This window comes from Barbus barbus (genome assembly GCF_936440315.1).
Source record: "Barbus barbus genome assembly, chromosome: 9".
NCBI lineage: Eukaryota > Metazoa > Chordata > Actinopteri > Cypriniformes > Cyprinidae > Barbus > Barbus barbus.
In genome coordinates, this window is record NC_136737.1 from 19,565,550 (window position 1) to 19,577,781 (window position 12,232).

The window sequence follows — 12,232 nt, forward strand, 5'->3', positions numbered from 1 at the left end:
AAAATTTGTTTCAAACAAAATGTAACGTTAAATGCGAAGCACGACTAACTCTAGAATTGTTTAGTTATTTTCGATGTCTGTTGTTGACGTCAAAGCCTCTACACCTTATTTCAGTGGAATTTTGATGAATTTTCAACTCTGTTTAGAACAAAGCTAAATTTTTGCAAATGACATGGAAGTAGTGTGACCAAAAATTGTTTTTGTTTCTTGCGTGAAAATTTAGCTTAGCTTATCTTAGCTTGTGGTTTCGTATAGTGTATGAAAATGAATTCGGTAAAGCCTAAAAATTATTAAATGATTTACCACCTTGTGGCTCCAATAAATACACAAATATATTAATAAATACACTAATATAAACTATTATAAATATATTTAAGTTTAGGCAGTTTCTTTTGTGATGGATTTGTAAGTTTGTACGCAGTGGTTTGATTTTTTTTGTTTTAGACAAAATGTAACGTTAAATGCCAAGCGCAACCAACTCTGCAATTGTTTATAGTTATTTTTGACGTTTGTTGTTGACGTCAAAGTCTCTACACCTCATTTCAATGGTATTTTGATGCATTTTCAACTAGATTTTCACAAACGTTAACATGAAATTCCCTGCATAAGTTTAACTGAGCTTAGCTTAGCTTGTCTTTGTTATGTTGTATTTGTATTCTATGTAGAAGTGAATTCTGTAATGGATAAAATTCGTAAAATGCTTTTACGGTCTTGCGGCTCAAATGAAAACACTAATAATATAAACTATTATAAATATATATACACGTGTACACAGTTTTGACAGGTTTGGCCGTTTGTAAGTCATGACCCAAAATTATACTTGTTTTAGACAAAAAAAGTAATGATAATTAGTAATACTTTGTTCAGGGTGGGACTTGATTTAATCTGTTCAAACTTGAACTATAATATTGTTGATTAAAGAGGCAGTTCACCTCAAAATGAAAATTATGTCATCATTTACTCACCCTTAACCTCTATGAGTTTCTTTCTTCTGTTGAACACAAAAGATATTCTGAAGAATTGTGTGAAACAAACAGTTGCCGGTAGCCACTGTATAACAACTACAACTCTTTACAAAAGGGTAGAATTATTATCACAGGAAGAGCTTGATTAAATTGTTCCCTTTTACTTGTTTGTTAGACAGTAATACCAAACACCACCAAAACTAGTCAAAATAGTCCCAAGCGAGAAAGTTCATAGACAGGCTCGTTGGCTGCATCACACCGGTCCATTAGTCCATAGGAAGGGAAAAAGAAAAGAAAAATAAATGATAGTACTTATCAGTCTGTCGTCTCAGTCCTTTGTTTTTGCTTTTGGGTGGACAGCAAACTGAAAATCCAGATGAGACAGAAAAAATACAACGTCCAAAAAAAATATATATAATCCACTGGTTCAAGGCCCCACAAAAAACAGGTTATCCTCCAACTGGGAAAAAAAGGTCCTCAGATTATAGTCCGAATCTGTATCCAAATCTCAGACCAGAGCATGCACTTAAAAAAACATCTCCTAAGTCTAATACACCAAGTATTTTTTATAAGAGATCATTTTGGACCATTGCTCTGGAGTTAAGGCAATGGAACATGCTACCTCACCAAACAATACACACTTTCAAAATGGCCGCCCTTTCTTCCTTATAGGCGGACCCATCATAATAAGAGTCCTAAGCAGCCAACAAAAATCCCCATAATTCCCACTCAAACAAAATGCATATGAAAATTTCCAAAACCATCATCTCTTGCATATGAAAAAATAAACAAACATTTAGGCATGGTAGTCATTCATATATAATGACCTTTTTACATATTTACAGTGAGTAACTATCATACAGGCTTTACTGTGGCAGTGTCACAACTGACTTCCATAGAATGGAAAAAAAAATACTATGGAAATCAGTGGCTACCAGCAACTGTTTGCTGAGTAAATGATAACAGTTCTCATTTTTGGGTGAACCATTACATTAATATTGTATTTTTCCACATCCATCACCTTAGTTCCATAAGCAGAAATGTTGTTTTTGTGGTGGACAGTGGACATTTTGTTGTTTTTTAGCATTAACTATAGCATTGACTAAAACTAAAATAAGACCAGGTAAATTTATTGAGCATGTTGTTGCACATTTGAATTTGTTGTTGTTTTGTAGGAGCATCAGCACTAGCAAAGTGACTATACTGGGATACGGGCTGCTCACGACGGATGCACGCCCCCTGCTGGAGGCCCTGAGCAAGCAACGATTCGGCGTCATCCTGGTGGATGAATCCCACTACCTGAAATCTCGCAACGCAGCTCGTAGTAAAATATTGGTGCCAATCATTCAGAACGCCAAGCGTGCCATCCTTCTAACTGGCACCCCGGCGCTGGGCAGACCAGAGGAGGTATGGTTTCCTCCAAATCTGTTTGTCATTTGCTTTGATTTATTAAGCCATTTGGTTATATGCAGAATGGTTTTGTTTGAGCTAAATCAGGAGGAGATCTTGTCATTAGCTGACATATTTCCCATCCTCCAGTCATCGCTCATGTCATCCAAAATTGCAAGTACGATAATATCATAAACTAAAAGTTTTGATAAGTTCCCCCACGTATATTATCACTAGGTTATTGAAATCATTTATTTTACTATTGTACTCTCTATAAAATTATCCGATTACTACATGAAGTTCTTGTTCCTTGGCGGCACATTAGTTTACGGTAGGAATAAACATTTATAGTCATTCTCATTTCTTTTGTAAAGTGACAGCTTGAAATTTGTCACACAGTTACTGTGTGACTTGCTGGTCTAATGACCCGCTCGCAGCTAAATTAAATTAATCAATCAAACAAGAGATCATTTTCAACATTTATCCTTTTATATGATGCAGCGGATCATATCCCAGTGTTGGATATTTTAGCCCATTTCATGTGGTTTTGTCCACCTTGTTCTGTTTACCTCGATATTATGCTGGCGTGGGTGTTTATTTAACCCAGTGACCTCTGTTGAGGCGGACTATCAATGGCAAGGGTGATGTGAGTAAAAATGAGGGGATTTTAAGTGATTTTAGAGCCATGGCTCTGAATGAGAAGGAAGAGAGAGATCTCTTTTTCACAGGTCTCAAAAGCACAGTGCTCATCTCTGCTGTTATTGTCCAGAGGTGTGCCAGTAATATTTGTAGTTTCCACAAACACCCTTGTCCTCACACTATCTCACTCTGTTCCTGTCTCTCTCTCTTTTTTTGCTCTGTCCTCTTATTTTTTTACATTGTCTGGGTCTTTGCTTTCATGTCACAATCTGTAACTCTACCATGCCGGTTTTAGAAATGCAAGAATCAGGCTGCTGTATTCTAGTAGATTTTAATCAGAGTGGATTAATTTAAAGGGATAATTCTGAAAATGAAAATTCTATCATCTTTTACTCACCCTCAAGTTTTTCCAAAACTGTAAAAATGTATTTCTTCTGTTGAACCCAAGATATTTTAAAGAATGCGGCTAATGAAATGGTTAATAGTCCCCATTGACTTCTAAAATACTATGGAAGACAGTGGGGACCATCAGCTGCTTGGTTACCACCATTCTTCAAAATATATTCTTTTGTGTTGAGCAGACGAAAGATTTGGAACAAATTGAGGGTAAGTAAATGAGGACAAAACTTGGTGACACTTGAGTGTGAATTGTTCAAATATTGAAACATTGAAAATTCATACAGTTCCAATGAACAAAAAACATGACCAGTGAATTCTGGTAAACTTTGGTCAGGGTGGACACCATATATAGTTTTAAGCATACGATAATTACTCTTTAATGTTGTGTTGTGATGTTGTGTCCACAAGTGCCGATCTTTCACTGAAAATGTTTTATTTCCTCATTTTTATTTCAGCTTCTTCGTAAATTGTTCGTAAATCTATTCTTGCAAATCAAGTGGATTTCTGTGCAAAATTTGCAAATTTGTGCAAAATGTTCATAAAATTATTATAGATTTTTCTCTGCAAATCATTCATAAAACCATTCTTACAAGCAAACCCCATTTGTGACCCTGGACCACAAAAAGTCGCTGGGGTATATTTGTAGCAATAGCCAAAAATCCATTGTATGGGTCAAAATTATTGATTTTTCTTTTATGCCAAAAATCATTAGGATATTAAGGAAAGATCATGGTCCATGAAAATATTTAGTAAATTTCCTACTGTAAATATATCAAAACTTAATTTTTGTTTAGTAATATGCATTGCTAAGAACTTCATTTGGACAACTTTTAATTGATCAATATTTAGATTTTTTTGCACCCTCAGTTTCCAGATTTTCAAATAGTTGTATCTCAGGCAAATATTGTCCGGTCCTAACAAACCATACTTTAATGGAAAACTTATTTATTCAGCTCAATTTTGAAAAATTTACCCTTATGACTGGTTTTGTGGTCCAGGGTCACATTTGTGCAAAATGTTCGACAAACCAATCTTACCAATTTCTCGGCAAATCATTCGGAAAGAACTGTTATGAGCAGAGCAGATTTCTCTGCAAAATGTTTGCAAAGCCATATAAACAGAACAAATTTGTGTTAATTGGACGTAAAGCCTTTCTTGCGAGCAGAACGAATTTTATTGCAAATTGTTCGCAAAGAACGAATTCGTGAAATATTTCTCAGAAAAATTGTTCACAAAACCACTTATGAGCAGAATGAATTTTCTTCACAGAACCATTTTTATGAGAGAGGCGAATTTCTGCAAGAAGTTCATAAAACCATTCTTACAAGCAGAGCAAATTTCTTTGCAAAGCCATTCTTAAAAACTGATCTTTGTGCGAATTATTCACAAACCATTACAAACAGTGCAAATTCATATATAAATCATTAACAAAGCTATCACAAGCAAATTGTTTGTGCAAATCATTCTCAAAACCATTATGAACAGAATGAATTCCATGTACAAATAATTTGTAAAACCATTCATATGAGCAGAAATAATCTGTTAAAAAAATGAACAGACCAAATTTCTGAGTTTTATGTAGTGTTACATTTACTTCATTATAAATGGTTTTCTAAATGTTAGATAGTAAATTCATCCTGCTAGTGTTTATGAATGAAGCCCAATTAACAGACTGCAGTTCCACTCTTTACAGCCTGTTTTATTCTCATTATATTAAATATTGTGTTTACTCCCACTAGTTGTATTGCTGATCTACCCGTCGCTGATGGCCAGCTAATTGACCAATACATTATTCAGGAAATACAAAAGGCTTCATTTTGAAGGATGCTACATTTTGTGCACTTTCTTGGTACATTGTGAGAGCTGCTGTTTTCTTTCTTTAAAATGTTCACTGGACAAAAACATTGCCAAAATGTACGTCATTGACTCTTGTGTGTATATTATGGAAGTCTCGACCCCCATTGCTCCTCAGATTTATTTGAAACGTCTATCTGGACTTCTTATGAAAGAGAAGTGTTTTCTTAATTCATCAAGATAATCGCTGTTAAGTTTATACTAACTGAGCGTAATGTGCACTATGAGACTTTCTCTTAGATGAAACACATTTGCATTTTATGAACTTAATACCCGATTTAATCAGCAGAGCATTTGTTCGGGCCAGCTATAAACAGAAATCTGCTGACCGATTTTCAATAAAGTCATGATTGCAAAGGCCCAAGGTCAGAACTATAAAAGTGTCCCTCTTTTTAAAGTTATTTGTTCCCATTGGAAGTAGTGTAAAGTTAGTTCTGTACATGACATTTATGCTATCACATTGATTGATGTTTTGATCTCTTGATCTTTGTTTCAGCTCTTCATGCAAATCGATGCTTTGTATCCACGGAGGTTTGGAACCTGGAGTGACTACGCCAAAAAATACTGCAATGCACATTACAAGTAAAAACCCTTCTTTTTTATGTACAATACAGCATTCAAATGACTACTAAAAAGCATGAAGGGCAAACAGTTCAAGTACAACCAAAAGTTTAACAATAAAATGGCTACATTTCACTAAAATGGCTACATTTTATTAATTAAAAGACTAAGACTAATTGGTTTACAGTAAATTTTTTATTTAGCATTGCAGTTTTATCATTATTATTTATTCCTCAAGCAACTTTTATTGATTAAAACTTTGGGTGTCATTTTAGAGAATTTAGATGCGGAGAGATTTGACCAACAACACTCATGCTGTTTGTAAAAAAATTCTAACAAGCATAATAAATTTGTGAAAAATGTTTGCGAAGTCATTCTTACGAGTAGAATGAACTTGTGAATAATGTTTGTAAAACCACATGTTTCTGCAAATCTTTCGCAAAACTATTCTCATGCTCAGTGAATAAAAACGAATAAAAAACGAGTATAGCAAAATTTTCAGCAAATTGTTCGCAAAATCCTTCTTAGGAGCAGAGTGAATTTCTCTGCAAATCTCTCGCAAAAACATTCTTACAAACAGATATATTTGTGAAAACTATTTGTAAAAACTTTCTTACAAGCAGAATGAATTTGTGCAAAATGTTCATCTCATGACGAGTGCAAATTTCTCTGCAAATCATTCGCAAAACCATTCGTAACAAAGCAGAATGAATTTGTGCATAATATTCGTAAAACCATTCTTATGAGCAGAGCAAATTTTCCCGAAAATTGTTTGCAAAATTATTCTTGAGTAGAACGAATTTATCTGCAAATTGTTCGCAAAAAACATTCTTATAAGCAAAGCAAATTTCTATGCAAATTGTTCGCAAAAAACTTTCTTACAAGCAGAACAAAATCGTGCAAATTGTTTGCTAAACCATTCTTATGAGCAGAACAAATTTCTCTGCACATTGGGCCTCATTCATGAAACACGAGCAGAACGAATTTTTGTGTTAGTCGTTCGTCAAGCAGTTCTGGCATAAATTTTCGGATTCATAAAAATGTTCATATTTTCAAAACATTAGTTGTTACGAAAGAAATTTACACCTGCTCCCAACCACGTGTAAATGGTGCGTAAAACGTTCTGTGTTCTTTTTGGCAAACTGATGACACTTAATTTTTGATGCACTGCCATTATAATATTTTACAAGTTCGTTTGCTCTGTTTTTGTTTTGTTTTTTTGTAGCTGAGAGTTGGTAAACTGTTTAGCTTTAGGTAGAACGCAGCGCTTGTCACTGTTACTTTTTACCCAGCCGTCCAATCAATGGAGGAGGGGCGGGACAAATACTACACCGACCAATCATCCTACTTGTACGACAACTGAACAACAATAGTTATAAGTTAATATTACTGGTTACTGCATTTTTATATTCGGCAATATTCTTCAAAATGAGATACTAGTAATACTGCCGTGGTTATTCCACATCATAGCAACCAAATCGACAGCTGGAAAAACTTTTTTTTTACAGTCTATGGGAAAAACGCTGTGCCACCAAAGCGTTTTCAAAAGAGCACCTGACATTTTTCAGGTGGCTATTGAATATTTATTGTTAGCCATGGCCTATTAGTCTTATTGGCATTTATGCAATATACTGGAGCCAAACCTGAGAAAGTAGACCAGAATATTTCACTGCGTTCCTGGACACGAAATTTGCGTAGCTGTAGTCATTGGCGGGGATTATGCTAATTGTGAATGATTGGAATTCATTAACATACACATGTTTAACTATCAAATCGGATGTTTACGAAGTGTTTGTGAATCCAGAGGAGAGTTTTTGGGAAGGTCCGTTTTGCGCACAAATTACTCAGAATTTACTCCTATATTTACGAATGTTTCATGAATGAGGCCCATTGTTCGCAAAAAAACATTCTTATTAGGAAAGCTAATTTCTCAGCAAATTGTTCGTCAAAAAAATTAAAATTTTTACAAGTAGAACGAAATCGTGCAAATTGTTCATGAAACCATTCTTACGAGTACAGTGAATGTCTTTTCAATTCACTCCCAAAACCATTCTTTAGAACAGAATGAATCTTTGTACAAATCATTTGTAAATACTAGGTAAAATAGTAACATTTTTATTATATTTTTAATAGCATTTTCCATTTTCATTGTGTTTTTACCCTACAGCTTTTCCATGTCAAATATTACCGACAAATATTAGGTGAATTGTTAACATTTTAAGTATATTGAAGCATTTTCATTGATATTTTTCAGTATTTCATGGAATTCGCTTGTCTGCCGTATTTTTTTCCCCCACTAAACTCATTGCAGTGCATTCTGGGATCATTTTCTGTGTTAAATATACATTTTACATCAGTAACAAGTCTGTAATCCTTTAGAATGCTGTCTGTGTAGACAGCTGACTAGGGTTTGGTGCAGAGCTAATTTGTTTATGTGTGTGTGTAGCGGCAGCATTAATGTGAAGCTCAGATATGAGTTGTGTCATGAAGATGAGTGGTGTTCAGAACATCTGAGAGGAGTTTTGTTCCTCTCTTCTTCTTATCAAATCTACAACAGAGAAATTAAATGACAGCGATTCACACAAGGGTCTCTGAGTACAAATTAATCTACCGAGGAGAAGACTCGAAAGCGCACACACAAATCTCTGTCAATCATTCGTATATGCAGCAGTAAATATAAAAGCATTCATAATTAAATCTTGCACAGACACGCACATTTAAGATGGAAAATGTCTCATTTCAATAACAATACTTGAGGGTTTTGGTGAAATTAGGTGGATATACAGCACAAGTGTGTTTTATGAATGAGTAAAATGTTTGTGTGTTTTTGTGTGCAGGTTTTTCGGGGCCAGACGGTAGTGGGACTGTCACGGCGCATCTCATTTGGACGAGTTACACCAGCGTCTGAGCGAGATTATGATTCGCAGACTCAAGAATCAGGTGCTGACTCAACTACCACCCAAAATACGCCAACGAATCCCCTTCGACCTTCCCAAAGATGCTGCCAAGCTATGCAGTGAATGTTTTCAAGCAGCTTTAAATGTACCATGCTAATAGTGTTTTACTTTATTTATTTATTTGCTTTAAATTTATTGTATTATTTTTTTAGTATCATGATATTCTTGGAAGTCAGTTTATGTTATTAATTATAGTAAATGAATACATTAAGTTGATCAGTAATAATTAAATTAAAAATACCTTAAATCGAAAAATAGAAGGAAAAACACTTGCATCAAACAAAATAAAAATAAACAATGATTTACATTTATACATTCATTTTATAAGTAATAATATTATAAAATACTGTAAAATTGAAAAAAAAAATTAAAAACACTTGAATAAAACAATAATGATTACATGAAAATAAGACTTTTTCTAATTTATTTATACATTTTTTATGTATTTATACATTAATTTTACTACTAATTCAATTAATAATACCTTAAAACAAAATATTTAGAAGGACAAACATTTGAATAAAACAAAAATAATATATTTTTATACACTATTTATACACTAATAATATAATTTTGTACACTATTTTTATACTATAATATGAAAAATGGTTAAAACACTTTATAGTAATGGAAATTATATATATTTATATGATTACAGACTAAAAATAAACGATTACATAACTTTTAAAAATAATTTCTGAATTGTGTTTATATATACATTAATTTGACTAGTAATTAAATTAATACATTAATCTAAATAAGAGAAAAGCTTGCATAAGGAAAAAAATCTATATTACTTTAATTTATTAAATTCATTTTACTAGTAATCAACTTCATACTTAGAAGGGAAAACATTTGAATATATATATTTTTTTAAACTAACACAATTAGCAGTTTCTTATGTTATAAATGGCATCGATATCATCTCTCCAAATAATTGTTTCTGTATTTTCTTTCTCTCTCTCTCTCTCTCTCTCTCTCTCTCTTTCCTCTTTACACTTTTTTCCCATCACTTGTTCCGAACTAACAGAACAAAAGCAGTTAAATATAGTGATTTACACCAGTACAACCGCCTGTTGCTAGGCAATAGTATCCGATTAACACAAATGATCATTTCATCTCACTTGTCTCTGATCACTCTCTTTTTTTCCCTCCTTTGGCAGCCGAGCGAGCTTCCAGCGTGTTATTCAGAGAGGAATGAACGTTAGTAATCATCACATTATGTTCCGAGTCATCGCGTTTAGCGAGACTCGGCTTATAATTGCTGCGTTGTCCAAAAAATATATAATAATGTCAAAGGTGCTCGTTCTTCACGCTATTTCATTTTCACGTGAACTTTCTGTGGACCAGGGCAGCAGTGTGTGAGAATCCTTCAGTTTGGCTAAAGATAAATCCGTTTTTTTCCCTCTATGTATCCAGCAGGCTCTCGTTTTCCTTGCGATTATTTCGTCTGTCTGTCTCTCCGGCTGTCTCTCTCTCAGAGTAATGAGTGTGTGTGGGCAGGAGTGCTTGTACAGCAAGTTTTGAGTGTGTGTGTCAGATTTCAGAAACACAAAGAGCAGCTCACCTGCTGTAGGACCTCATAAATCATCAGCTGTCAGCACAAACACACACACACACACAGACACACACGCTCTGGGTCTAACTAGTATACACACGGCGGTCCAGGGGACAGATGTTCTTTCACTATAACCCAAATCTCACCAGATCACTTTTAAAATTAACGACCTGCGGTTTAACGAACTGTTGGGCAGAGCTAGCTGACCCTCGCTGCCCAATGTATACGTTTATATTTACAAATGAGCTAGATGTTCCGCAAAGCTAGCATGAGGTTATTTACAAACTGCCGTTTGTTTCTGGTTGTTTTGTTTAAGAAAGGCGTTTGTTGTTCTATGTTGACATTTGGTTGGTTTTCGGTTCGTCTAGCTAAATAAGTTGAGTGGAAGACTTTTGTATTACAAAATGTGTATATTTATTTGCATCATTCATAAAATACATCGATCTATCTATCTATCTATCCGTCCATCAGTATCCATCTATCCATCCATCCATCCATGTAGCTGTATATCCATCTCTCTCTATCCATTAGTCCTTCTATATATCTATCCGTCAGTCTCTATCTATCTATCTATCTATCTATCTATCTATCTATCTATCTATCTATCTATCTATCTATCTATCTATCTATCTATCTAGCTATCTAGCTATCCATCTATATATGGGCATCTATTAGCTATATATAAATGTCCTATTATCTATATCTATCTATCCGTCTGTCTGTGTGTCTATGTCCGTCTATCTATCCATCTGTCTCTATTATCTATCTGTCTATATTATCTCTATATCTATCTGGCTCTCTCTTTACATTTGTCACCTCATTATCAGTGTCATGTTATACATTGTGAAGCATATAAAGTAGCTCTGGGCTGAATAATGGTTGTGTGTCTTTCTCACGCTCCGTTTCCTTCATTCACTGCTTGACTTCCTGTCAGTCTGATGTCCAAACCCTGGCAGCACCTCTCGAGTAGTGCAGGAGTGAAGGGAGACGGAGAGGATCTGCATTTGTTTTAGGGGCAGAGCAGGACTCAGTGTGTGTGTGTGCACGCGCAGGAGATTTATAGCGCCGGTACAGAGTGTTTCCATCTTCCACTGCTGCTGTCACTGTAGCGCTATAATTGGGCAGGTCACATGACCCAAGGAGTCGTTCTGCAACTTCAGGGAATTGTCTCCTTCCTCTCGCTCCCTCTACCCCTCACTTTCTCTCGTTCACACTTCATCTTTCTTTATTTTCAGTTTTTCTTGCTGCTTTTTGCCAAACACAGGGAAAGTAGGACAGTTTACGATATCATTAATTGTGCTGCCCTTTATAGATTCACTTTCTCTCTTTCTTTCTCACAGGAAGCGAGTGCTAGTTTTGAGCAGTGGGAGAAACTGATGAGCTCTGAGAGTGAGAATCAGTTTGTGGAGGTGATGAGTCTCATCACACACATGCATAAGCAGACCGCCGTTGCCAAGGTAAAGAGTGTGTGCAAAATCCTCAAGATGTTTATTTCTCATTTCACGTCGCCCTAATTGTCTAAAATGGCTGTAGATCTTGATGCTGTGGGAATTTCTGTGTATTTACTTTTCTTTCTTTTTACTGGATGGTATATGAGTTTTGTGTTCCTTTGGGTCTCAAATACTCTTTTCAGTGTACTAGTTGAAGACCGAAGCAAATTTAGAAAAAGGGGATAAATCGACCATATTGGTTACCAGCTTTAGCTTTTTTTTTTACATGTGTCAATTTCATGAAACCTATCCTGAACACATCTGAGAAACATTTAACCCCAAAACAAGAAAGAAAAAACATAAGGAATTATTTTTATTTTTACATATAGATAATTAAGCCTGTGTTTAGAACCATAAAACAAAACCTTTGTTACTTAAAATAAATGTAAACTAAAATAAAACATGCAAAAAATAAATAAA

General features: G+C 34.7%; 1 pseudogene across 1 annotated transcript in view; it reads left to right on the top strand.

Annotated features, from left to right (window-relative positions):
• The window catches only part of LOC306875264 (DNA annealing helicase and endonuclease ZRANB3-like), a 90,102-nt pseudogene that overhangs the window by 41,075 nt on the left and 36,795 nt on the right, over positions 1 to 12,232 (top strand). Inside the window, exons 4-7 of the transcript in view lie at positions 2,141 to 2,372; positions 5,743 to 5,828; positions 8,645 to 8,747; positions 11,663 to 11,779. The product of the transcript in view is annotated as a DNA annealing helicase and endonuclease ZRANB3-like (transcript). The remainder of the gene's footprint in view (positions 1 to 2,140; positions 2,373 to 5,742; positions 5,829 to 8,644; positions 8,748 to 11,662; positions 11,780 to 12,232) is intronic.